At 42.7% G+C, this 26,688-nt stretch overlaps 1 protein-coding gene across 8 annotated transcripts in view; it reads right to left on the bottom strand.

Moving 5' to 3' along the window:
* Window positions 1–26,075, bottom strand: part of b3gnt2b (UDP-GlcNAc:betaGal beta-1,3-N-acetylglucosaminyltransferase 2b) — a 54,254-nt gene extending 28,179 nt beyond the window's left edge. For 2 of the 8 annotated variants that reach the window (XM_059986103.1, XM_059986102.1), the window contains exon 1: window positions 25,717–26,058. The gene's annotated coding sequence lies outside the window, so the exon portion shown is untranslated. Of the gene's footprint in view, window positions 1–6,301; window positions 6,325–25,606; window positions 25,631–25,716 lie in introns of those variants that run through there. The other 6 variants (XM_059986104.1, XM_059986108.1, XM_059986106.1 and 3 more) reach the window with 6 other exon arrangements.
* Between the last annotated feature and the right edge of the window lie 613 nt (window positions 26,076–26,688).

Below are 26,688 nucleotides of genomic sequence, written 5' to 3'. Positions count from 1 at the left end.
ATTTGAGCCAAGGAGAAATTTGTTGACCCTGGAGGTTGTACATCGATGGAATATATCAAACTGTGCATATCTAGTTGCTGAATGTTTTCAAACTAAGATTAAGAGCTTTTGCTGTAATAGCATTGGGAAGGCAAGTCGGAATATACTCAGAAACTTAACCATGTTCTCACTGAATGATGATGCAATCTCATGGGGCCAATTAACCTATTCCTCTACTTCCTTTTACTTGAGAGGATGGTGAAACTTTGTTTAGCAACATGAATGTGATAGAAGTGCTGAGAGAGCTCATCTCCAGGCAAATTTGACCATTATCATTTTGAATATGGAACCCAATCCACCCCTACTAGCAACGTCTTAAAAACAGAGACCAGAATCCAAATAGAGTCACTGAATTATGCAGCATGGAAGCTGTCATGTTTTATTACTGTAAGGCATAACAATTATTGAAAGGAAAACAAGAGAGTCGGGAGGTAAGACATGTTTTTACTTTAAGTGTGGTACCATGCCCTATGCTATTCACACATTTTTTTTTACACATGACCTGTAGGGAATTGTTTAAACAAAGAATGCTTAATCAGCACAAAGAAGAGAAAGTCTGCAGATGTTGGAAATCTGAGCAACACACACAAAATGCTGGAGGAGCTCAGCAGGCCAGGCAGCATCTATTTAAAAGAGTACAGTCGAAGGGTCTCGGCCCAAAACGTCAACTGTACTTTTTTTCCCAAAGATGCAGCCCCATTTGCCAACATTTGCATCACTAAAACTTTCCAAACCATATAACTATCCAACTTTCTTTTTGAAGTCACTATTGTTCTTGTCTCAACCACTTCCTCTGGCAGCTCATCCAAAATAGATACAGTCCGTTGTGTAAAAAAAAGTTGTCCTTCAATTGCTCTCCTCTCACCTTAAAGCTATGCCCTCTAGTTCTTGATTCCCTAACCATGTGTAATGTTACTGATAATGGACAGTCAAAATTTGGGAACAAGCGTATCTCAAGCCTGAGCACTGGAAAGAAGAATTTGGACGAAGATGGTATAGTGAACTATCTAAAAGCAGCAAGGTTTACTGCACACACCATGGTAAATGCAGTGGGCATCTGTCCACTATTACTAAGTGGTGGTGGGTAAGAAACACAGGCAGGATCAAAGTTGATCACTTCACTGGCTGGGTGCTTCAAGATGGAGTGCATCTCTTTTGACAGCATGTTCCAAAGCAAATTATCTGCCAAGGTCACTACAATCAGACTTTGAACTAAAGTGCCAATTTAACAACAAATGTGGTTTAGTATACAAGCTGAAGCACATACTAAGAACGGCAATCTGGACGGTAACTAAAGGGCTGACTGCAAGGCAAACTGGCCCCTGGTGTCCACTAAAGCAACTTGCAGCATTTTCATGTCCAGTACTTGAAGCATCGAACTCTCCAAACAGTGACCAGCTGAAACAGGAGCAAGTAAGCTTTGTGATGTTGCTTTCCCAGAGGTTCAAAGAAGCTGAACAACATCACAAGGCACTGCTGGACATGGTAAACACTGCAACATGCATCCAAAATTTCAAGAGAATTAAATCAAAAATGAGATGAGCACTGTGTAACTGACATTTACAGGGACCTCCAGACAAGAGGTTCAGGCCTTGTCTAAGCAAGGTAGGGTAGGAGAAAAACAATGAGATAAACAACAAGGCAGAGCAGCAAAAGAACAAGACGGATTCCTTTTCCTGCTTTCCTGCATGAGGTAAAGGTCAGCCCTCTTGTCTAGAGGTCATTTGCAAGAACCTTCAATCCAATATTCAGGGAACAATCCACCAGTCAGAATCCTCCATCCTTTCAGAAAAGGGTTGTGTGGAATCCATAATGCTGCTTCAGAAATAAACCACATCCCTTCAACAAATTTATACTGCAGTACTGAACCATTACGATGAAACTAAGTGCTAAAACAATAATTTCCAACAGTTAAGTCTTTTGAACAGAAGACCTTTATACAAAATAACCACACTCCATCAACCTACCCTGGGCACATTTTGAAAACCATCACTTCCTATTTTACTCAGTATAAGCATTTTCAAAAACAAATCACCAAGAATGTTGAGAAATGCCAAGACAGTCCATAGGCGCAGGTCGTGGTCTTTGTCAGAGCATCCAAAATGAGGACCATCAAAAATTCAGAGAACTCAACACGAGGTGAGCACTGTACAAATGTCAGTCACACAAATTCTAGATCAAACTACGCACATTTTCCAGATTAGAACACGTTTCAAAACTGAAAAATATTATTATCCACATTAAACGTGTCATTGATCCATTTACATCAGCTTTCCCTCATCAGCAAAGAGCTTCAACCACTATTCCCCCAGGTACATGTTCACAAATGGCATTGCTGCTCTGTGGGATAACACTGATAAATCAGTGGATCTTGTCTCATCTGTCATCATTATATCCCCATAAATCATGGAATGCAGTTCAAAACAAAACAGACGTAGTACCTACTTTTGAGCAATCATTCAATTCTAGTAGAGACAATAACTTAATTGGATCAATTTTCACTGTTATTCTCATTGGCACAAAAATAAGCTCCCCATTCTCCCCCAAGCAGGACAACATTACAATTTTAATACATGTCTCTTGTGCAGCCAGTCTCCATCAGTTTGCTATCAACCACAACCCTGATCCAGTGTTGTAAATTTTCTGGAGTTTTGAAGCATTTCCCCATTTGGTAATAAAAATCCAAATCATGTGCTAAATTCTTTTAAAAAATACATTGCAGATGAGTTTCAATTTCCAAAAAATCTGTTACACATAACCAGTTTAAGGGAAGTCCCCAGCAGTGATTGTCATTTCCATTATGACTGCACCACCAGATGTTATGACAGGTGCTTGGTAACGGGTACTTAATAAATCCCTGGGCTGACCTCTGATATCATTACTGGTCACATTGCTGAATCTCTAGTTAGCCAACAAACTGAGCTGAATGAAAAGGACTGAAACATATGAAAGGTTATTCACCATCTCAATACAACAAACAAAAATCATGCAATTCGGATTATGGGATGGGAACCAGAAAGGGCTAATAACGCAGTGACTGAACAGCCAAGGTTTGGCTTATTGAAGGTTGCAGTGGGTGTGGAAAGAGCTGGGGGATTGAAGGGGAATTCATTAAGCAGTTTGCTGAGTCAGAAAAGCTGATGATGGATTTGATAATCTACCCTGAGCAAAAGAATAACTTAAATTCACCCAGCAGGAAAAACGTGAACTGTCACATTTAAATGTGAAGATTATTTAACTAAGCGTGCACAATTGTTATTAACTACAAGTTTCCAAGCAAGACAGTACTACACCCTGTAAAATTTGTGCACTGTATACCTGTGATTACTTAAAAGGTGTATTTGTACCATCCTAATACATAGGAAATGGAATTCTGAGTGGCTGCTGAAAACTGCCTTTCACTCTCCGCCTCAGAATTAACATGCAGAAAGCAGCATGATACGTGGTAAATACTTACTGCAGAAAGCCAAGTCTTGTCTGTTGCAGCCCCTCAATAAATAGTATTCGCACCTTCTCTGAGACTGAAAATTATCTTACTAACCATGAAGTTTCACTCCTTTGCAGTGTAATGACAATTTTTAAAATGCCTACTTAACCCCAAATTTCTTCCTATCCTCAATAGTTTTGCTTTCTATTTCTCTATACTGACAGTGCCTTGTACAAGTATTCTGCTCCCAACCCTTTGTTCACATAAAGAGTATTACAACCAGGGATTTTGATCAATTTAACTGAGAATTTTTATTTGTGAATCACAAGCTCCTCTTTCCACAGCGGAGCCAAACAAAACAGGGAAAATTATAAAGCATGAAAAACTAAAAAATCGAAAACAAATGTCAGCAAATCAAAAAAAATCATCCTCCTTTGCTCAGTGCTTAGTTGAGCCACCTCTCTCAACTATTACTAGCAGTAGACTTTCTGGACAAGTCTGCCAATTAAATTTGCAGATGATGCTACACTGATTGGCTTTATCTCAAATAACAACAAGGCAGCCTGCAGAGAAGTCAGCACCTTGACACAGTGGTGTCAAGAAAACAACCTTTCCCTCAGTGTCGTAAAAACAAAGGAGCTGGTTGTGGACTACTGGAGGAATGGAGACCGGCTAACCCCTATTGACATCAATGGATCTGGGGTTGAGAGAGTGAACAGCTTCAAGTTCCTTGGTATACACATCACCGAGGACTATATTTGGCCTGGTTAAAAAAGCACCTCCTCCACCTCAGACTGGTGGAGAAGTTTGGCAACAGTCCCCAAATCCTAAGGACTTTCTACAGGGGCACAATTGAGAGCATCCTGACTGGCTGCATCACTGCCTGGTATGGGAACTGTAATTCTCTCAATTGCAGGACTCTGCAGAGAGTGGTGCAGACAGCCCAGCACATCTGTGAACGTGAACTTCCCACGACTGAAGACATTTACAGCGATGTATGCTTAAAACAGGCCCTGAGGATCATTGGGGACCCGAGTCACCCCAACAACAAACTGTTCAAGCTGTTACCATCCCGGAAACGGTATTGCAGCATAAAAGCCAGATCAACAGGCTTCGGGACAGTTTCTTCCACCAGGCCATCAGACTGATTAATTCATAATGACACAATCATATTTCTAAGCTATATTGACTGTTCTGTTGCACATCTTACAGTACGAACTACTTATTACAAATTACTATAATTTGCACAATCAGACTGAGACATAAAGATTTTTACTCCTTGTGTATGTGAAGGATGTAAGAAATAAGTCATATCAATTCAATTATTAGCTTTGCACAATGTAATGGAACAAGATTTTCCCATTTCTCCTTGCAAAATTGTTCAACCTGTGCCAAGTTAGTTGGGGGTGGCAGTAGACAGCAATCTGAGGTTTTGCCAGAGATGTTCAGTCGGGTTAAGGTCAGGACTCTGACTGGGCCACTCAAGGACATCAATTTTCTTTATTTGAAGCCACTCCATGGCTGCTCTGGCAGTGTGCTTTGGGTCGTTGTCCTGCTGAATTGAATTTGCTCCCCAGTATGAGCTTTCTGGCAGAGGCCAGCAGGTTTTCTTTAAAATTCAGGATTTCTCTGTATTTAGCATCCTGGCCAGATTTCCAGTCCCTGCTGCTGAAAGCATCCCTATAGCATGATACTACCTCCACCATAGTTTACAGTAGGGATGGTGTTACCTGGCTGATGTGCAGTATTAGATTTACATCACACCAAGTGTTGAGGTCAAAAGGTTCCACTTTAGTCTCATCTGACCACAAGACCATCTTCCACATCTTTACAGTGCCTTCTAAGCGGCACATTGCAAAGTCTTATGGGCAAGAATGTGCTGATTTGTTTAACTAGAACTTCTTCCTTACCACTCTCCCATAAATACGCTTTTTGTGCAAAGCCTTAGAGATAGTGGAACCATGAACTATATGCAACCAATTGCAGCCAAATACTTCTACAGTTCACTTGGAGTTATGGTAACCTCTCTTACAAGTGGTATTCTTCATTGGTGATTAAGTTTAGATGGGTAGCCTGACCTAGGCAGTATGGCTGTGATTTAATATTTTTTCACAATGGACTGCACTGAGCTCCAAGGTATGATCTATGCCTTTGAGATTGAATTATACACTTCCCCAGATTTGTGTTTCTCTATCATCATTTCCCTGACTTGTCTTGAATGCCCTTCTGTCTTCATTTTGGTTTGGTCTGTTGAAAACCTACCATACTGTTGGACCTTACAGAGAGAGGGGATATTAAGGAGAATATATCCTCATGAATTCAGTGAAAACAGGTCTAATTTTCCAATACAGGTTTCCCCCGCTATCCGAAGATAGAGTGTTCCTATGGAACCACCTGTAAGCCGAAATGTCGTAAAGCGAGGAAGCAATTATCATAAATTTATATGGGAAAAATTTTTGAGCATTCCTGGACCCAAAAAATAACCTACCAAATAATACATAAAACCTAAAATAACACAAACATATAGTAAAAGCAGGAATGATATGATAAATACAGTATACAGCCTAAATAAAGTAGAAATATTATATGTACGGTGTAGTTTCACGTATCAAAATTGGGAAGACAACGAGCTGAAATCGAATTGGAGAAAAAAAAATTTACACTTACACCCATGTGCACATACACACCTATGCACGTACATGCATGCACACACAACTGCACATACAAGGCTTCACAGTCATGGTAGTCTTTCTCGGGTAAACACACATATAAAGCGGGCGTCTTTTTTTTCGTAAAAGCGAAAATCCTCTTTGGTTAGCAAAAACAGGTACTTACGTAGGTCTTTCGTAACAGTGAGCTGTCATAAAGTGAACGTTCGAAAAACGGGGACCACCTGTATCCGCCAATTTTCTGCATCAACAAATTGGCTGAGTTGGGATGGTAATATACAGTATTACACCGGAGGAAAGTTAGCACAGGGGATGAATACTTTTTCAGCCTCTCAATTTTGGGTTTTATTGTTATTAAATTGTTGACAAGTTTTGAAATGTTTCTTGTGAATTTGACATGATGCACAATGTTTTGTGGATTAGCTCAAAAAATCCTACTTCAATACATTTTAATTTAGAAAATGATTTAGTAAAATGTGAAAACAGTTGTGGGGACTGAATACTTTTTCAGGGCACTGTAACTTGATAAAGATTAAACCACTAGAATTTCCAATTTCTTCTCAAGCCTTGGCAATTCTTCACTCCAAAAGGCTTCCATGAACAATCATTAGTTCATATTTTCAGGAAAGCGCTGTGAAAAAAATGAGTAAAATAAAATTGTGTTCTAAGTGATTTTACAACAGAACCTGCTGAGAGCAATGTGACCTCATGTGAAGTAGCATCCTTTAAACATTAGGTGTGAAGTGAAACAAAGCTATACACAAACCAATGTTTGAAATACTAAAATAAACACGGAGACTAAACACTGAACTTCTATTCGCTGTGGAAATAAATTAATCTTAATCCCAGTCAACAATACTGAACCTGTGCCTTTGTGCAACTACAGCAAACATAGTACCGTTTTACATTTCAAATGTACTCAGAATTGTTCTGGGGATATGAAAGGTGCAACAAAAAATAGCTACTCTTACGATTAAGAGCAACATCAGAGCTCAATCCTACTGCATACATTCACACAAAGCCAATCTTGGCCCAAGTTATCCCTGTCACTGCAGACAGTTGCCACACCGTTTCACACTAAAACTATTTTGGCAAGCTGACCAACACCTGGCTGTGCTCAGCTAACCACCTGAATTTTCAGTGCCTCCCGAGACGGTACACCTTGGCTACACTGAAGCCTCCTCTGACAGCCACTCCTGAGCAGTGAGCTCTTCCACCTAGAAGGGAAACGGCAAAGTCTCAAGAGGAGACTTCGTTCTCAAAAGGAACACATCACTGTGATTCACAAGTAAAGCGTTGCTACATCATTGCCAAAAGGTCAAAATCCTGAAGTTGATTTATCCTCATGACAGGAGTACCTGCACAGGAACTGTTTGGGTTTAAGAAGCAACAGACAATCTGCTGGTGGAACTCAGCTGGTCAGGCAACATCTGTGGACTGAAAGGGACATCTACATTTTGGGTTGAGACCCTAACAGGCTCCAAAGAGCAACTATGTAGAGTTATTGCATGCCAAGCTTGGCTATATTACATTGGAAAACACAGTAAGGCAAGGCTGAATACACAATACAGTGTCAAGTAATTGAGAAGTGAGGGCCAGTGTCCTTTGTCACTCTGTTCACTCCAGGTGACAGGCTTCTCAAGCAGGGCATGTGGGGTAGGGAAAGGGTTACTGGCTGGGACAGGCGTTGGGGTCAAGGATGCTGTTGGTCATTTAATCGTATTCTCAGAAAATGTTCAGCCTTTTGGGCACCGAAAGATCCCAAAGTGCATTCTCACCAGGTCCCTGGTTTCAGTGGCCTCAATCACAATCGGAATCAGGTTTACTATCACTAGCGTATGTCATGAAATATGTTGTTTTGTGGCAGCAGGACATCGCAACACATAATGGTAGAATAACTAAATTACAATATATAAACAATTAAATTCAGGAAGCAATGCAAACAGAGAGCAAAAAAAAAGAAAACAGTGACATAGTGAACATGGGTTCATTGTCATTTAGAACTCTGATGGTGGTGTGGAAGAAGTTGTTCCTAAAATATTGAGTGTATGTCTCCTGTACCTCCTCCTTGATGATAGCAATGAGAAGGGAGAGCATCCTGGGTGATGGGGATCTTTAGTGATGAATGCCACCTTTTTGCAGCATCACCTTTCAAAGATGTCCTCAATAGTGGGAAGGCTAGTGCTGATGATGCAACCATTTGCAACATGCTGCAGCTTTTTATGATCCTGTTCCGTGGCCCCTCCACACCAGACAGTGATGCAATTAGTTAGAAGGCTCTCTACACCTGTAGAAATATGCCGAGTCTTTGGTGGTTTACCAAGTCTCCTCAGACTCCTAATGAAGTATCACCATAACTTCTTTGTAAGTGCAGCAATATGCTGGGCCCAGGATAGATCTTTAGAGATCTTGATACCCAGGAACTTGAAACTGCTCACCCTTGCTGCTGCTGACCCCTCAATGAGGAACTGGGTGTGTACCCTTGACTGCCCCTTCCCAGTCAATTTCCATGGTCTTACTGATGTTGAGAGTGAGGTTGTTTTGACACCAGTCAACCAGCTGATCTACCTCACTGTATGCCTCTTTGTCACCATCTGAAGTTCTACTAACTATTGGTGTCATCAAATTTTTAGATGGCACTTGAGCTATGCCTAGCCACACAGTCCTGGGTGTAGAGAGGCTAGAGCAGTGAGCTAAGCATGCATCCTTGAAGTGCACCAGTGTTGACTGTTAATGAGGAGATGTTATTTTCAATCTGCACTGACTGAGCTCTCCCAGTGAGGAAGTCGAGGATCCAGTTGTAGAGGGAGGTAGAGGCCCAGGTTTTGGAGATTGTTCATTAGTACTGATGGTATGATTGAGTTAAACACGGAGCTGTAATCAATAAACAGCAGCCTGATGCAAGCATTGCTGTTGTCCAGGGAATTCAAGGCTGAGTGGAGAGCCAATGAGATTGCATCTGCTGTAAACATATTGCGATGATAGGTAAATTGCAACGGGTCCATGTCCTTGCTAGGTTGGAGTTCATTCTGGCCATGACGAACTTCTCAAAGCACTTCATCACATTACATATGAGTGCAACTGGATGATAGTTAATTGAGGCAGCTCATCCTGCTTTCTTGGGCTTTTGGTATAATTTTTGGCCTTTTAATGTAGGTGGGAACCTCTGATAGCAGCAGTGAGAGATTGAAGATGTCTTTGAAAGGTCACGCCAGTTAGTTGGTTCATTGCCCTACCATGTACACCATCAAGGCCTGATGCCTTGCAAAGGTGCAACCTCATTTAAGATGTTCTGACGTTGGCCTCTGAAACAGAAATTACAGGGTCACCAGATGCTGCAGGGATTCACACAGGTATAGTTTTATTCTCTCTTTCAAAGTGTGCATAAAGGACATTCAGCTCATCTGGGAGTGAAGCATCACAGCCATTCAAGATGTTAGGTTTCACCTTATGGGTACTCATGGCCTGCAAACCTGCCAGAACTGATGTACATCCAATTCCGTCTCCAACCTCAATTGGGGGACCACTACATTGAACACCTCTGCTCCATCCGCGAAGTGCAGTATCCCCAGTGGCCAACAATTTTAATTCCTATCCCCATTCCTGTTCCAGTATGTTGGTCCACAGCCTCCTCTTCTGCCACAATGAGGCCACTCAGGTTGGAGGAGCAACACTTCATATTTTGTCTAGGTAGCCTCCTGTAATTTTTCATCCTTCCCTTTCCCCTTCTATTCCTCATTCTGGCCTCTTCTGCTCCTCCTCCTCACCCACCTTTCACTTCCCCCTTCCCCTTCTGCTATGGTCCATTCTGCTCTCCCATCAAATTTCTTCTTCTCCAGCCCTTTATCTTTTCCACCTATCACCTCCCGGCTTCTTCCTTCATTCCCACCCACGTGACTTTGCCTATCACAAGCCAGCTTGTCGTTCTTCCACTCCTCCCACCACTTTATTCTGGCATCTTCCTCCTTCCTTTCCAATCCTGATGAAGGGTCTTGGCCCAAAACATCAATTGTTTATTCACTTCCATAGATGCCACCTGATCTGCTAAGCTCCTCCAGCATTTTGCATGTGTTGTTCAATTGGAATTGCTTTTAAGCTCTTAAAACAGACTTCTGTAGGTTGTACCTGGATTTCTTGTTCTGATCTGGATCACTGGACTTGAATGCCACAGACCTAGCCTTCAGCAGTCTACAAATCTCCTGATTCATCCATGGATTTTTGTCTGGGTATGTCCGGTATGTTCTTGAAGGCACACACTCAGCCACAGGTCTTGATGAAGTCAGTGACAACTATGGCATATTCATTCAGATTCAAAGATAAGTTCATTAATATTGTCCAGTCCTCTCACTCAAAGCAGTCCTATGATCACCCATCTGCTTGATGATACTTTTTGGTCCTCACCAGTGGTGCTGCAGTCTTCAGTCTCGGCCAACATACCGGGAGTAGAAGTACAGCCAGATGATCAGACTTCGCAAAGTGCAGACATGGTATGGCACAGTAAGCATTCTTGATAGTGGTATAACAGTGGTTAAATGTGGTAGCTCCTCTTGTTCCACAGGTGAAATGTTGGTGCTAGTTGTTCAGAGACTTCTTCAAGATGGCCTGGTTGAAATCCCCCACAATGATACGGAAGATACAGGGGTGGGCTGTTTCATGACTGCTAATCACAGTGCTCAGCTCCTCCGGTGCCTGTCAGACATTGGCCTGAGGTGGAATGTACACCACTACCAGGATGATGGCACTAAACTTCCTCAGCTGATAAAATTGATGACTCTTGAACTCCAGATGTTCTAGGTCAGGTGAGCAGAATTGAGACAGAACCATCATGTCTGTGCAGCACGATGAGTTAATCATGAAGTGTACTCCCCTCCTCTACCTTGAAAAGACTCAAATGACCTCACTTTGCAGAGAATGGTGAAGCCATCAGGCTGTGGCGCTGCATCTGAAATGGTAGTGATGAGCCATATTTGCAAGAAGCCAAATATACAGCAATCCCTGATGTCCCTCTGGTACTGCAATCTTACTCTGAGGTCTTCAATTTTCCTTTTCAGTCCATACATTCACCAGCAGGACAGTCAGGAGTGAGGGTCTGAGTCTTCTGTGTTTCAATCTTACCTGTAGACCAGCATATCTTCCCAGTTTCTGCTTTCTTAAAGGGGAACTGCACTAGTCTGTCATCTGGGGTCAAATGATTTGAAGGATTGATTTTAAAAACATCTTAAAATGTTGCTTACTGAAGTAAAGATGGCTGTGACTGTGGTTTTCAGCTGTACTGGTCCTAAACAGAAACATTTAATGATTCTCGTCAGAGCTGTACACAAAGTCACCATCATTTTGGGATTGATACCAAGGGCTTAAAGATAGAAAGTAGTGCAGCAATTTGCAAAGGTGACCTAGACCTTGAGGAATTTGCAAAATAAGGATAGAAGAGCTACATTATTGCACTTTGGAGGGCATTTGACCCACTGAATCTCTTCAGCTTTTGCAGTCTGTTTCAATTTCCCTCTGTCTTACAAATGATTTTTATACAAAGACTTAATTAATGGTAAGATTATGTCTATATGCCTTTAAATTTTAGTATTGACTCAGGCATTATATGTATATAAAGAATGATACTGGACTGTAAATGTTTATATAAAAACATTCAAGTCATCATATTGACCTAAGAGCCTGTATGTATTAAGCACCCATGTATAGAGGCCCACAGTCTTTTAAAAGGAAACACATTCTTCTAAAAAGAGTATCCTGATTAACAACACAAGCAGGAAAGGCAATTTTGATGACTAGGTAATACACACAAGATGCTGGAGGAATTCAGTAGGCCAGGCAGCATCTATGGGAAAGAGTGCACTCAATGGGCCGAGACCCTTTGGCAGGACTGGAGAAATAAAGATGAGGAGTAGAGTTAAAAAGTGGAAGAAGGGGAGGGAGAAACACAAGGTGGGTTTTGCCTGGATCTCCTGCAGATTTTCTCTTGTTGATGACTGTGTGTGTGATTTTGTGTATGCTGGCATTGGTGGTGAGAACCCATTCACACGGTGAATCATTACGATGTTCTTTCTGGCAGTTTAATACAATTGAAAAACTTCCTCATCTCCAGTAAAACCCCAGTGATCCAGCACAAAGCTAACTTTGGTGTGCCTGACAATTGGAGGCCATTTATTTTAAAAGCCAACATTTTTGAATTCACATTATTCAGATGTTGCACAGTATTATAAACACACTTCTTAGTGGACCTGGTAAGTTTAAGAGTAGCACAGGAGGTTGGCACCCAGCTAGTGAAAGTGGTGTGCCAGATGCTAAAGCATCAGGATTTTATAAAGAGCGGGACAGCGGACTACCAGAGTATGTCACCAGGTTACTTTTGTTTTGTTCTCTGACATACTTGTTTGAATTTGGAGATCAAGCTCAGAATTCTTGACCGAAAATTCTGATGATCACATAATCAGGGTATCAAGTGGACATTGAAATCAGCATTCAAATTCACCTAAAACACAAGTTATTAAATTCTGATAGCATGGCATGCATCATCATTGTTGATAAACAGCCTGAAACAAAGATCAAAGATCAACATGTTACACCAGGCAAATCCCAGAATAGCACTAAATACAATGAATAACAAAAGTAACTGAATAGATGATGTAAACAATGATGACCCTGTTAATATAACAACCATTGTAATGGTCACATGTAGCAGTTAGCCAATTTTCACAATTCACAGCTTACGAGCTAACTGTAACAAATTACAACGGAGATATGTATTACAATGACGATACGGCGTGGCATTCTGAGCTTTGTGCTCCGTGGAATACAAAGTCTGTATTTCGATGCAAATACTATATTTAACGTTTATTTTGACGCTGGCAAATTACATCAGTCACAGTCAACTAACTGCAACCCCTTGTGATCTTCACAGATATTTTCCCCAAATCATCACCAGCTGGTGAATCATTTCCAGATTTGAGAAAAGTGTGAACTTCGTGCCATTCAGTTAATTGGATGGTCGTCGCCTCTTCCTTCGCTGTTCAATCCTTAAAAGACCATTCATTTCTACATGTGAAAGATGCAAAATGCCCTGGCAGAGCTCAGAGCCGTTGACTTGCAGCAACCTTCAGACAGCATAATTGGTATGATTTTCAAGAGAACCAAAGCCAATTACCATGTACAGTATTTTAGCTTCATTTCCTGACGTTTGTTCCTTACATCTTTTTTTAAAGCCAAGATCACCACTCCAGTATATCCTTTGTCAAGTACCCATGACGGAACACTGCCTGGTGTTTCTTGTAGCAAAGTCTTTCTTTAAATGATAACGGTTGCAGTACATCACAGACACAAGAGGTTCTGCAGATGCTGGAAATACACACGATGTGCTGGAGGAACTCAGCAGCATCTATGGGTAGGAATAAACAGCCAATGGCACTGGCTGAGACCCTTCATTGTGGCCGGAGAGGAAAGGAGAAGGTGGCAGAGGGGAAGTAGTACAAGGTGGCAGCTGATAGGTGAAACCGGAAGAGTGGGAAAGGGTGAAGAGCTTGGAAACTGATAGCTGGAAGAGATAGAGGGCAGGAGAAGGGGGAATCTGATAGGAGAGGGTAGAAGACCATGGGAGAAAGAAGGGGAATGAGAACCAGAGGGAGGTGGTGGGCACGAATAAAGAGGTGTGAGAGGCAAACAAGAGTAGGAATGATGAAGGTCAGGGGGACAGAGGGGTGGTAATTACTCAAAGTCAAGACATTGATGTTCAAGCCATTAAGTTGGAGGCTACCCAGATAGAATACAAAATGTTGCTCCTCCAACCTGAGTGCGGCCTCATCACAAGTTGGAACGGGAGAGGGAAGCCAAACTGAAACGAGTGGCCACCTGAAAAACCCACTTCTTGTGGCGGACAAAGTGAAAGTGCTCGACGAAGCAGTCTCATCAATATACAGGAGGCCACACTGGGAGCACCGGACACAGTAGATGACCCCAACAGACTCACAGGTGAAGAGTCACCTCACCAAGGAGGACTGTTTAGGGCCCTGAATGGCAGTGAGTGAGGAGGTGTAGGGGCACATGTGGCAATAGTCTAGCTTGCAAGAGTAAGTGCCGGGAGAAAGATCAGTCAGGTGGGTGAGTGGACAAGGGAATCATGTCAAGGGCAATCCCTGTGGAAAGTGGAAGGTGAGGGGGGAGGGAAAGATGTGCTTGGTGGTGGAAGTTACTGAAAGTATGTGCTGGATGTGGAAGCTGTGGGGTGGTAGGTAAGGACAAGAGGAACTCTTTCCCCGGTGTGACAGCAGGATCACTTGTAGAGACTGTGACAAGAACTACATTGGCTGGACGGGGCACAAACTCTCAAGTCTTTTACAGAAACACAAACTGGCAGTACAGAGACATGATCTACTGTTGCCAATCTCATACAGGAACACCAGGGAGGACTCCACTTTAACTGGGATACCTTACCGCGGAGGCTCTGGCGCAGCCAAACACGAAGTCAACACAAGAATTTCAATTTCTCGGATTCTCTTTTGAAAAGTCTGTAAACAAACATATCGAAATAGACATCATCTACAAACCCCTAAGAGCCAAAGAAACGCAAGCCAGAGTTCAAAGGTCAACCGAAGAGGTAGACAATCAGGACCGACGCAAGCAAACAGGGGCCGACATAAATACGAACACTCCCAGAGAGAAATATCAACAACTGTGCACTGAGGATGTCACATCGATTGGCGGTGAAATGTCTGCAAGCTAGTTGCCAAACACCACAACATCCAATGCCTCAACCCGAGCTACCAACACTCACCACCATCCTAATGTGGATGTGTTTTTCAGAAGGAAAGCCCCTCAACTCACAGATCTGTTGCAGCAGCTACTACAACCTCAGCCTTATTGGCTCACTTCAGTGGCTTCCTGCATGGCTTTTCCTCTTACTTTGAATGAAGTAAGCTAATTACTTTGTGTTTCTAATCTAACTGAACATTTGCTCCATCTAATAAATAGGCTTTTCCATTAATTCCAAACTCTTCTCCAGTGCGGTGATTCCATCCACTTTTGGAAACTCCGTTAAGATATGACATGAAGCTGCTTGAAAGGTAATTGGAGATCCCCCTCAATCTAACCACAGTTACTAATGAACTGTAAACATCCAATGATTGACTCCCTCACCACCCACACTCCAATTTTTTTTTCCACTGCTCAGGTTGTGAAGTTTTAAAATCAAAACTTGAAACCTGCACTCATACCTGTGGTGTGTGGAAATCTGCGGTGGGAGTGAGGAGAGGCCACAGCACTGGAGAGAAAGAATGGAGGTAGAGACAACTGGAATGTGGGGATCAATCTGACAGCAGGGCAAACACAGGAGGAGCCGTACTGTGAAGGGCAGTCTGGCAGCAGAAACCAGATTCAACCATGCAATGGAGAGGTCTGTCTGTCACCAGAGCAGCAAAGATCTGCAATCGAAAACAACATGGCAAATTGAATGTGGCCCAGCTTAGAACAACTCTGTATAGGACTAAGATGGTACACTTTAACTGTCATACAAGTTGCTCATCACCAACAAAAGCCCTCAATCTCTTTCTTAGAAAAGGTTCCATTTAACCAAGCCTTTAGTCAACAATTCCATTTGGGTCTTAGTGTAAAGTCCATTACTCTTTCTTTGAAATTCTTCCCCTCTATATAAAACTTCTAAAGTTTTGGAAATGAAATCAAGCAAGGTGCCAATAAAAATCAACACACAACTCGAAGGAATGAGACATTCAGGGAGAATTTCACATGGGAAGATGTACCTCCACTGTGTCTGTATCAGAATGTGACCATCTACCAATAACTCCAAAAAAATTGCTCTTAATGACAGGGATCCAGAAATCATTTTCTCAGCATTTCAACAAATAATTTCAGCTGCACCTAAATTTCATATTGTAAAATGAGGATTAACACTAGTACCCCAAAATTGTGCACGAGGCAGAAATGTAGAAAGGTGGACTTAGTTCACAGCCTTTAACATGCAGAAATAGAAAAGATTGATGTAAAAAAAATAAGACTATAAACTGGCTCTGAATGCAGCATGAATAACTTTAGTTAGCATTAAAAATATGCACAATACTGTGTAAAAATCTTGGGTACACTAGATTATTTATATGGTTTCAGATGATACGGCCTCCATAAAGACTTGATCTGAACATCACTGAAGCTATTGCAAATTACCTGGAGAGACAGAAGTGAAACAACCTAAGTCTGCAGAAGAACTGTAGCAAGTTTTCAAAGATTCTTGGAACAATCTACCAGCCAATTTTCTTACAAAACTCATGACCATGTACTTCAAGAAAATTGATGCAGTTTTAAAGGAAAAGGGTAGTCACACCAAATATTGATTTGATATTTTAATAGTTTGCTATACTTTATAGTAATGATATTTAAAAACTTTTCAATTCATTACTTTTGAAGGCATCTTCACTTTACAGCATGTTCTTAAACAGGTGTCGAAGACTTTTGCACAGTACTGTGCATCTTCAGTTGTGAGGTGCCTGCTGCAGGTTGCCCTTGTTACTGAAGCAGAGAGAAAGGCAGGGATCATTGCTGATCAACAAGCCACAAGCTTCATGCCAAATAAGGCTATTGCTCCAACAAAGACAGCTCTCCATCATCATCCTGACTGCAGTCTACGTCTCCCCTCAGTCAGACGTCAAGGCAGCACTTGAGGCACAAGGTGCCATTATCATTAAAAATGAAATGGCGAACCCCCAACACCTGTCACATCTTTGTAGGAGACAGGAATCATGCTCGCCTTAAGAGGTCTCTGCCCAACTACTATTTGCAGTTTGAGGCACAGAACATGTCCTGCCACCATGGCCTCTACCCATGGACCCAGGCTTGCCTGCAACTCGCCTCTACCCATGCCCAGGCCCAGGCCTGCTCGCAACATTCCTGTATCCATGCCCAGGCAATGGGAGGGGAAGCTGGCCACCACAACCCCATAAGAAATGCTGACACATCCCCTGCCAATGCAGAGGCCCCAACAAAGACAGAGACTGAGATTAAGCCCAGGACTGAGAAAAAGCCATCCACCTGGAACTCCCAAACCCCAACTACAAGCCCCTCCCCACGAGGAGTCAACAAAAGAGTGAATGGCAGATGGACAGGCTGTGAAAAGGAAGATGTCACGAGACAATGACAAGACAAGAGACACCGGGCTTATCAGAATAAAAGTAATGAGAAGAAAAAGGTCACACAACTGAACGGTAGCAGCAACCTCTCCTCACCAGAGGATGAAGTAAATATGGAAAACCAACAGACAGAGAAAGCATCAAAGCAGAGGGGGGACAAAGAGTCAGAGAGCTCACAGACAAATACAAGCAAGGGGATATTCAGCTTGTCACCTACCCCAACCTCCCTGGTTTCCCATTCTGACACACCCCAGTTCAAAGAACAGAAATCCAAACAGAATCACAGACAGATCTCTCCCCAGCATCAACATTCCGAGTAGCCGAGTCCAAAATCAGTCAGGTAGTTCACCAAGGCATTCAGTGTGAGAGCTCAGGTTAATTGACTATATATTCGTGATCCCTTAATACCAAAAGCTATGGAGAATAAAAACTGGCATCTCTAAACACTCGCACTGTGCAATGCGTTAACATCTTCCAATGCATTACCATGGTCAAGGCAGTTGTGACTTTGCTGTAAGAGTGTGGGCTGCCTCATCTTTGCAGCTATCGGAGGTGGTTGCAATGGTGGTCCCAAGGAAAATCTATGTGGCCAGTGAGAGAAATAATAATCACAAATCCTGGGTATTCTGGGAGGCAACTTGTCATTCACTAAAGTCAATGAGCTGATGAGTGAGCAGCTCTTGTGACTGATATAGGGTAACACTCCATTCCACCTAATCAATATCCACACCTCACGCGTGCTGAGGGAGTGTCGAGCTGCCCTCCACCAGCTCCCACCCACCGATGATGACAACGTCCCAACCAGTCATTCTGGCCAGTGACCTCAGCTGCATCATTGGTGGCTGGACAATCTGACAGTGCGGACAGGACAGTGAAGTGCAGCCCAAGATGCTGGAAACAGCTAAAGATTCAGAGTTTGCAATGCCTTCAGTGCCCCTGCAGGTGGAGCTGAGCTGAAACACACTTGGACCAATGGGATTTCTTCTTTATGTCACATGGAATACTCAAAATAAAGCTGAATTCAGGAAGCTACCACATAACATTTACATTGGAACAGAAAAGCAGTCACAGTCAGATCCTAACATCACACCAGTGTTCTTCTCTGACCACTGCCTTCTTCATGCCTCCAGTCACCCACAGGAGCACTGGAACGCAGGCAGGGGAACATGGATGTTGAATGTCAAGGTGCTGACCTCAGAATATCAAGGAACTACAGAGAGATTACAGAGGTTGGAGAACTGTGATGCGCTTCATTAACTCTGTTTCACCAGTAGGAAGCGACCAAGGAGAACATCAACAGGTTCTCCATGCTGAAAGCAAGAGGGAAACTTGCAGCAACTTCTGCAATTGAGCAGCGAGGATATGAGAGTGAAACTCAGAGGTGAAGAACCAGTAAGTTGCACTCTTTTCCTCTAAGATCATCTTTCAATCCAGGATCCGCTTTGTTGAGCGGGATGAGACATGCTCGTGCTTTTTCTTCCAGAAGGTTCACAGGGGAGGGAACTCTGTCACTCACAGCCTTAAGGAAGATCTTCACAGACAGACATACTGCAGATCCTTATCTGTCATTCTCTATGACAGATAGGCCAACAGACAATGCAGCCTCCCGGAACTCCCCATCCTTTATCAAGGAGAGGTTAGATAATGGCAAGCAGGGAAGTTTGGATGAGCCAATGTACCTGGAGAAGTTGAATGGCTCCATCTGCTCCTTCAGCACAAATAAACTCACAGAAGTGACCGCTTACTGGCAGAGTTGTACTTGGCTTTGTGGGAGTGAGTGAGCCAGGACTTGCTATCCAGTGTAGACTGCTTCTGCTGCTGCACACAGAGAGGTAGAGGTGGATGGGGAAGCCCCTTGAACAATAAAAATAGCGTAGCACCCCAGGGAGCCACACAATGGAATGGTGCCATGTTTGTTCTTTGTTTGTATTATAAAAGTTCACACCTGAGTGTAACGGCTATGAACGCAAATGTTTTTGCACTGTTTCTTACTTTGTACTTATCTTTTTTTTAAATTAAGAATATAGTTCAGCCTTCAACACAATCATCCCATCCAAACATATCATGTTTCAAGACCTAGGTCTTTAGCTTCCTCTGCAAATGGATCCACAAATTCATCTTCAGCAGACCTCAACAGTAAGAATTAGTAACACTACCTCCTCCTCCTCACTGACTATCAACACAGGTGCACCTCACAGCTGAGTGCTTCCCGTTCCACTTTATACACACACAACTGTGTGACAAAGAACAGTTCCAATATGATTCTGATTCACACATCTACTGAAGATAACATTGTTGTTGATTAAATCACAAGTCACCACAAAGGAATAAGGTTGAACACCTGGTGAGTGGTGTCATAACAACAGCCTCCTCTACTCACTGGCAGTGATTCTAAAGAAATGACTGTTGACATTGGCTGATCAGCCATGGACTGGGTCACTAACATTAAATTCCTGGGCATTAACATATTGGATGACTTATCTGGGTCCAACACATAGAACAAAAAGGAAGGCACACCAATGTATTCACTTTCTTAAAAGGTTAAGGAGGTCTAATTAATATGTAACCATACACCAACTTCTACAGATGTACCTTTGAAAGTGTCCTGACTGATCACAATGTGATTTGGTACAGCAACTCAAACATGCAGGAATGTAAGGGTGGAGTTGACTCAGCCCAGTACATTACTGGCACATCCTTCCCCACCAACAGAACTATCTACATGCGGTGCTGCTTCAAGGGGGCAACATCTGTCATCAAAGATCCCCACTATCCAGTCCATGCTATCTTTTCACATCTACCATCACGCAGGAGGTACAGAAGCCTGAAGCCCCACACCACCAGGTTCAAGAAAAGCTACTTCCCTTCAACCATTCGCTTCTTGAACTAATATGTACAATCTTAAACACTAGTTCAGTATATTAATACTTCAGAATCTGTTTGTGATTAAATTTGTTTTTGTTCTGATAGTACACTTGTATAATTTGTCTTTCTTGTAAATATTATTATTATCATCTGATGCTTTTGTCTGTGATGCTGCTGCAGCTAAGGTTTTTCATTGTATCTGTACATCACATGAACTTACACACATTTCTCCTCAATGATCTAACCGCTGTGCTGATGCCCTGGATACAATGGCATGTTTTGTCCCTCCTGTCGGCCTTAAGTGACAAGGTGGTCCCATGATATGGATGGTCAGCCATGTTTTCCAGGGGCTTATTCTACACCTTGATTGTGTGGTGGAAGGAGGAGTGGTTATTGCACCAGAGAGGTAGATTTGTAGATTGGCTTTGTCTTCAAGATATTTGGTGCACAGTCCATTCAGGCTTCAGTGGAAGAACCTGCAAGCTACAACCTACTACAATGTGTGTGCACATACACAAGAGTCACCTGTGAACTATGAATCAGCGAATGAGGCTTTGGAATTCAATGATAAAGGCCGAATATTTTCCCATTTGTCATGTTCATTAATTCTGTTCCTGCAAGAAGCTTGTTGGGAAATCAAATGCAGTACTACAGCAAGGAATACTGAGAACAAGGAAGGTTGCTGTGGTGAGATTGTCTTGACTGATCGCTGACAGCATTTGGCATGGAATTGCACTGGACTCTTTGGTTAGGGTCGTGACTCGCATGCCACCATAGAAAAAGTATAGCATATGGAAGAATTTCCGAACTTAGCCAAATCCAAAGAAGATTTCTCAGTCCCCTTTAGTTAAGTTCTACAACCACAGAGCAGTGTAAGTTGTCCCACTGAAATAAGAATAATTCCGATCAGTATCAAAATTCAACAACACTTTCACAAAACATTGCTCGTGTCAGGCATATACACTTGAAGATTCTACACAATCCCTTTGGGTTGATCGCCATTACAAACTCGCAAAAGCGAAGTTCAATGCTGCTTTTCACACTTCCTTGGATTTCTCTTGAAATAAAAACCACATTCCCTCTTTCCTCTTGTTGGCTGAGAACCCCATTGTGACTGACAGATTTTTCTGCCTCTGGGAAGTGACAATATTCATAATGACTTTCCACATGACAGATATTTATGATGACAAGTCTTCTCACTTGCATTATCACTCCACAGAGTCTTTAAGCAACACACACAAAATGCTGGAGGAACTCAGCAGGTCAGGCAGCATCAATGGAAATGGATGTCAACGCTTCAGGCTGAGGCCCTTCTTCAGGACCAGAAAGGAATGGGGAAGACACCAGAATAAAAAGGTGGGGAGAGGGGAAGAAGGACCACCTAGAACATCCCCTGACATATCATCACTAGATTTTTCTTATTTTTAGCATAATCCCTAAATTTTTCCTTTGTTGCATTACAGTAAGCAACTGATTTCTTACTGAGATTATGCTCAGTTGAATTATCTGCAGGGTCAAGATTTTCTGGTCATATTTAATGCAACGCAGTGAAATGGAACAAAAACCACAGGTACCAACAATATAAATGCACACAGATAACACATTTCAAACAAAGGAGTCAAGGTGCACCTAAAAAGGAAAAAAAAAATCATTTTAATCCTTGGACCCAACATCGAGGGAAAAAAAAATCAGAATACAGCTGCAGTTCCAAGTTCAAAGGCTTGAAGGTATGTGGAACAAGTAGTACTGGATATGAACACCTTTGCTAACATACTCCCTGGAGAGTGCACTGTAGATGTTCTTCTTAAATTAAACTCTAGCAAAGCAATATAGTACATATCAGGTTGAGCAATGAATTGATTTGGTATACCAGATGATAATTCTGGACCACATGAAGCTATAAAGTGTGCAACCAGACAGAATGGAGCAGCACAGGGCCAGATATTTTGGCCCACAATGTCTGTAGCAACCTGACTCATCCCATCTGCTTGCACAGTCAGTATCCCTCAGTTCCCTCAATGTTCATCTATCCATCTAACTGCCTTTTAACACTGATATTGACCTCTTAAGATCCCCCCCTCCCTTATCTTAAATCCCTTGAGCACTTGACATTTCCACACCAGGAAAAAGACTCCTTCAATCTATCCTATTCATGCCTCTCAGGATACTCCTATCAGGCTCTGAAGCTTCAGCAAAAACGGTCTAACTCTATCCAAAATCATCTTATTGTTATGGCTCTCCAATCAAGAGAACCTCCTGATGCATTCCTTCTGTATCTCACCAAAGCCTCCACATCCTTCCTGTAATGCGGTGGTCAGACCCACTCACTACACCCCTAATATGACCAAAGTAAAAACCTCTCTACAGCGGCAATATGATTTAGAAAGTTTAATACTCCATGCCCCAACCAACAAGTATGCCGCAAACCTTCTTTATCACCCTGTTCATTTGAGTTGCTATTTTCAGGGAATTAGAAACATAGAAAACCTACAGCACAATACAGGCCCTTTGGCCCACAATGCTGTGCTGAACATATACTTACTTTAGAAATTACCTAGGGTCACCCACAGCTCTCTATGTACCGTATACCTATCCAGGAGTCTCTTAAAAGACCCTATCATATCCTTATGGAATTATGGACTTGTACAGCAAGATTTCTCTATATATCAGTGTCCTGCCATTACTTGTATACTTTCCTCTTACATTTGACCTGAAAGATTACACTCTACAGGGCATTCCTCCTCCCAAATTTCCAAATGATATCCTGCTGTATCCTTTGACAATCTTCCTCACAATTTACAACTTCATATTTTGTCTTATCAGACTGTGTGCTTTTTCATTTATATAGAACTGAGGTGTCAGCATTGAGCTTTCCAGACTATCACTGGCCACAGACTTCCAAGTGGAAAAAACACACCATCAGCCTCTGTCTTCACTGATCCAACCATTTTTGTATCCAATTTTAATTCGCCATGGATGCCATGTGTCTCATTTTCCTGGAGCAGCTGACCAAGAGGAAGCTTGTCAAAATTTTTTCTCAAGTCCACATCAACGAGAAAATATCCATTCTCAATTATGTTCACACTTCCTCAAAAGACAAAATTTGAGATAGTACCTCCATCACACAAACCTGTGCTGACTACCTCTAACCAGTCCATGCTTTCCCAAATGCACATATTCAATATCAACATAGTAATATCAAAAAAGTTCATCACAACAATAAGGTATAGGAGCAGAATTAGGCCATTTGGCCAATTGAGTCTGATCTGCCATTTCATTATGGCTGATCCAATTTTCCTCTCAGCCCCACTGTCCTGCCTTCTCCCTCTATCCCTTCATGCCCTGACCAATCAAAGATCTATCAATCTCTGCCTTAAATATAAAGTCTTGGCCTCCACAGCTGCCTGTGGCAACAAATTGCATAGATTGATCACTCTCTGGCTAAAGAAATTCTTCCTCATCTTCATTCTAAAAGGACACTCCCCGATTCTGAGGCTATGTCCTCTAGTCCTAGGCTCTCCTACCAGAGGAAACATCCTCTCCACACCCACTCTTATCAAGGCCTTTCACTGTTTTAGAGATTTCATCGAGGTAACCCTTCATTCTTCTGAATTCTAGTGAAGACAGGCCCAGAGCCATCAAATGCTCTTCATATGACAAACCATTTAATCCTGGAATCATTTTCATGAATCTCCTTTGAATCCTCCCCAGTCTCAGCACATCCTTTCTATGAGAAGAGGACCAAACCTGCTCACAATACCTCAAGTAGGCCTCACCAGTGCTTTATAAAGTCTCAACATTACATCCTTACTTTTATATTCTAGTCCTCTTGACATGAATGTTTACATTGCATTTGCCTTCCTCACCACTGACTCAACCTGTAAATTAAACTTTAGAGAATCCTGCACAAGAATTCCCAAGTTCCTTTGCACCACAAAGTTTTGGATATTCTCTCCATTTAGAAAATAGTTTACCCTTTTATTTCTTCAACCAAAATGCATGACTGTGCGGTTCCTGACACTGTATCCCCATCTGTCACTTCTTTGCCTGTTCTCCTAATCTGTTTAAGTTCTGCTGTCAACTTTCTACTTCCTCAAAATTACCTGACCCTCCAGATCTCTTCATATCATCTGAAAACTTTGCAACAAAGCCATCAGTTCCATCATCCAAGTCATTGACATTTAATTTAAAAAATGGTCCCAAGACACCCCACTGTGGAACACTAGTCACCGGCAGCTAGCCAGAAAAGGCTCCCTTTATTCCCACTCTTGCTTCCTGCCAATCAGCCACTGCTTTATCCGTGCCTGTATCTTTCCTGTAATAGCATAAGCTCTTAATTTGTTAAGCAGCCTCACGTGTAGCACCTTGTCAAAGGCCTTCTGAAAATCCAAGTATACAACATCACCCAATTCTTTGTCCATCCTTCTTGTTATCTTACAAAAGAAATCAAACATGCAAGAAATCAAACAGATCAGGTAAGATTTCCGCTTGAGGAAATCATACCAACTAGGGCCTATTTTATCATGTGCCTACGGGTACCCTGAAACCACATCATTAGCACTCGCTTCCAACATCTTCCCAACTAACTGGCCTACAATTTCCTTTCTTCTGCCTTTCACCCTTCTTGAAGACTGGAGTGACATTTGCAATTTTCCAGTTTTCCAGAACCATTCCAGAATCTAGTGCTTCTCAAAAGATCATTAGTAATGCCTCTATAATCTCTTCAGCCACCCTTTTCAGAACCCTTTTCAGATAGTGTACACTATCTGGTCCGGGTGACTTATCTGCCTTCTGACCTTTCAGTTTCCCAAGGACCTTCTCCCTAGTAATATTAATTCTAAAAAATGCCTTAGGCAGGGTCTAGTTAAAATTTCAATCACTAATGCAAACAATCATACCTCATTCAAATTCTGCTGCATAAATACTAAATGTACTGACAAAGCCACAAAGCTTTATTATTTTTTATATACTTAAAACTAAAAATCAATCACTGACATCTTCAACATCGGCAAGGAGTGAAACCTGCACGGAACTGCCCTATAACTAAATCAGAAATAGAAGGATAACATTTATCTTCTATTTCCAAATCTGAAAAACTCCTATCCCTGCGAAAACCATTCCTTCATAAAAGAGAACAAATAACTTCGTTCTTTAACCAACATGAATTAACCTTGAAACTTGATTTTCTTTTTTTTTTCTAGAGATTCCCTCTCCGCACAACTCCATTACAACCGGGGGGGAAAACTTGCTTTCTACCGCACCATTTGTGACGTTCCGGGCACCTGACAGCCAATTAAGTCGGCAAGAAAGAACAGGCACTGTTGGAAAAGATACGCCGCAAGAACCCATGGTTTCAACCGTGTGCTATTAGTCACGAAGAAGCCTCCAACACAGACCTTTCTCCAGTCCCACACATTTCATGAGCTAATAGAGTGAACAAATGTAACAGGGGTAGAGGGACTCACCATTCGGGTGTAGAGAACAGAACGCGGGAGAGGTAGGTAAGGTTAAAAGCAAGCCAGAGGCAAAAACGCCCAACATTAAATTCCCCGTATCACCAAATATCTTGACGAACCTTTAATAACCACATCGCCAGTTAAAATTCGTGCTAAGTCCATCACAGATCACAGGTTGTTGACGACGTACGCGAGTTCACGAGCTGAAGTACTGGGTCTACGCGAAAAGCCGTTTCCGGCCGCCGAGTCTCGGAAATGAAACATTTCCAAGAATATAATCATCCGCGGAAACTGGCTGAGCGCCCGATCCAGAGCAGCCCGAAACAGCCGGCGGCGCCCCCCCATCTGCCGGCCTCCACCTACCTACCGGCTGCAACAGCCGCTCACGCCGCAGCCACCGGCCTCCGACTCGGCACGGAACTGGAGCGAGTCCCGGCCGGGCAGTGGGCGGTGGGCGGGCCGAGGGGGAAGATGGAGCTCCAGGGGCCGGGCAAGATTACGTGACAAGGGAATGGGCAGTGACTCCGGACGCGCAGGGGGTGGAGCCGCTGGCTGCTGCGGGGCAGGGCTTTGAGAAAGTGTGCGGGAGTTGGGGGAACTGTGAGGGTGCAAATGTAACGAGTGGAGTTTTGGGGGGCGAAGGACAGGTTTGGGTCACAGGGAGGGTGGGAGATGTTTCCCTCGGGCCCTTTTGGTTTGTTCGTTGAATCTGACTGCAGGCTTGGGACGTCGGAGCGATGTTGCTGTCACCTGCGATCATTCCGGAAACGGCGCCGTGTTTCCCAGAATTGCTGCCGTCCCAAGTCGGCGTTGATTTCGCATTTCCCGTGTCATGTGTTGAATGGTGCCACATTACATGGAGATGGCGCCAAGATAACCTGCCCAGCTGCAAGTCAACCACTGACCCATCACAGAAACAAGCAAGGAAGGGTAAACGGCCACTTACGATTGCGATTCATCGATGGGAAAGCCGAATATTCTCCGGCCGCTACGCCCCGCATAGAGATTTACAAGATCTGTGGCTGCGGCTTCCGCATGAAATGTATTTCCATATTTGGTGAAAAACTCCGAAACACTTCAACAGCAGTCAG

This window comes from Hypanus sabinus, chromosome 12 (assembly GCF_030144855.1).
Source record: "Hypanus sabinus isolate sHypSab1 chromosome 12, sHypSab1.hap1, whole genome shotgun sequence".
NCBI classification, from domain to species: domain Eukaryota; kingdom Metazoa; phylum Chordata; class Chondrichthyes; order Myliobatiformes; family Dasyatidae; genus Hypanus; species Hypanus sabinus.
The sequence above is the reverse complement of the archived record's forward strand: the minus strand, read 5'-3'. Positions and strand labels throughout refer to the sequence as shown.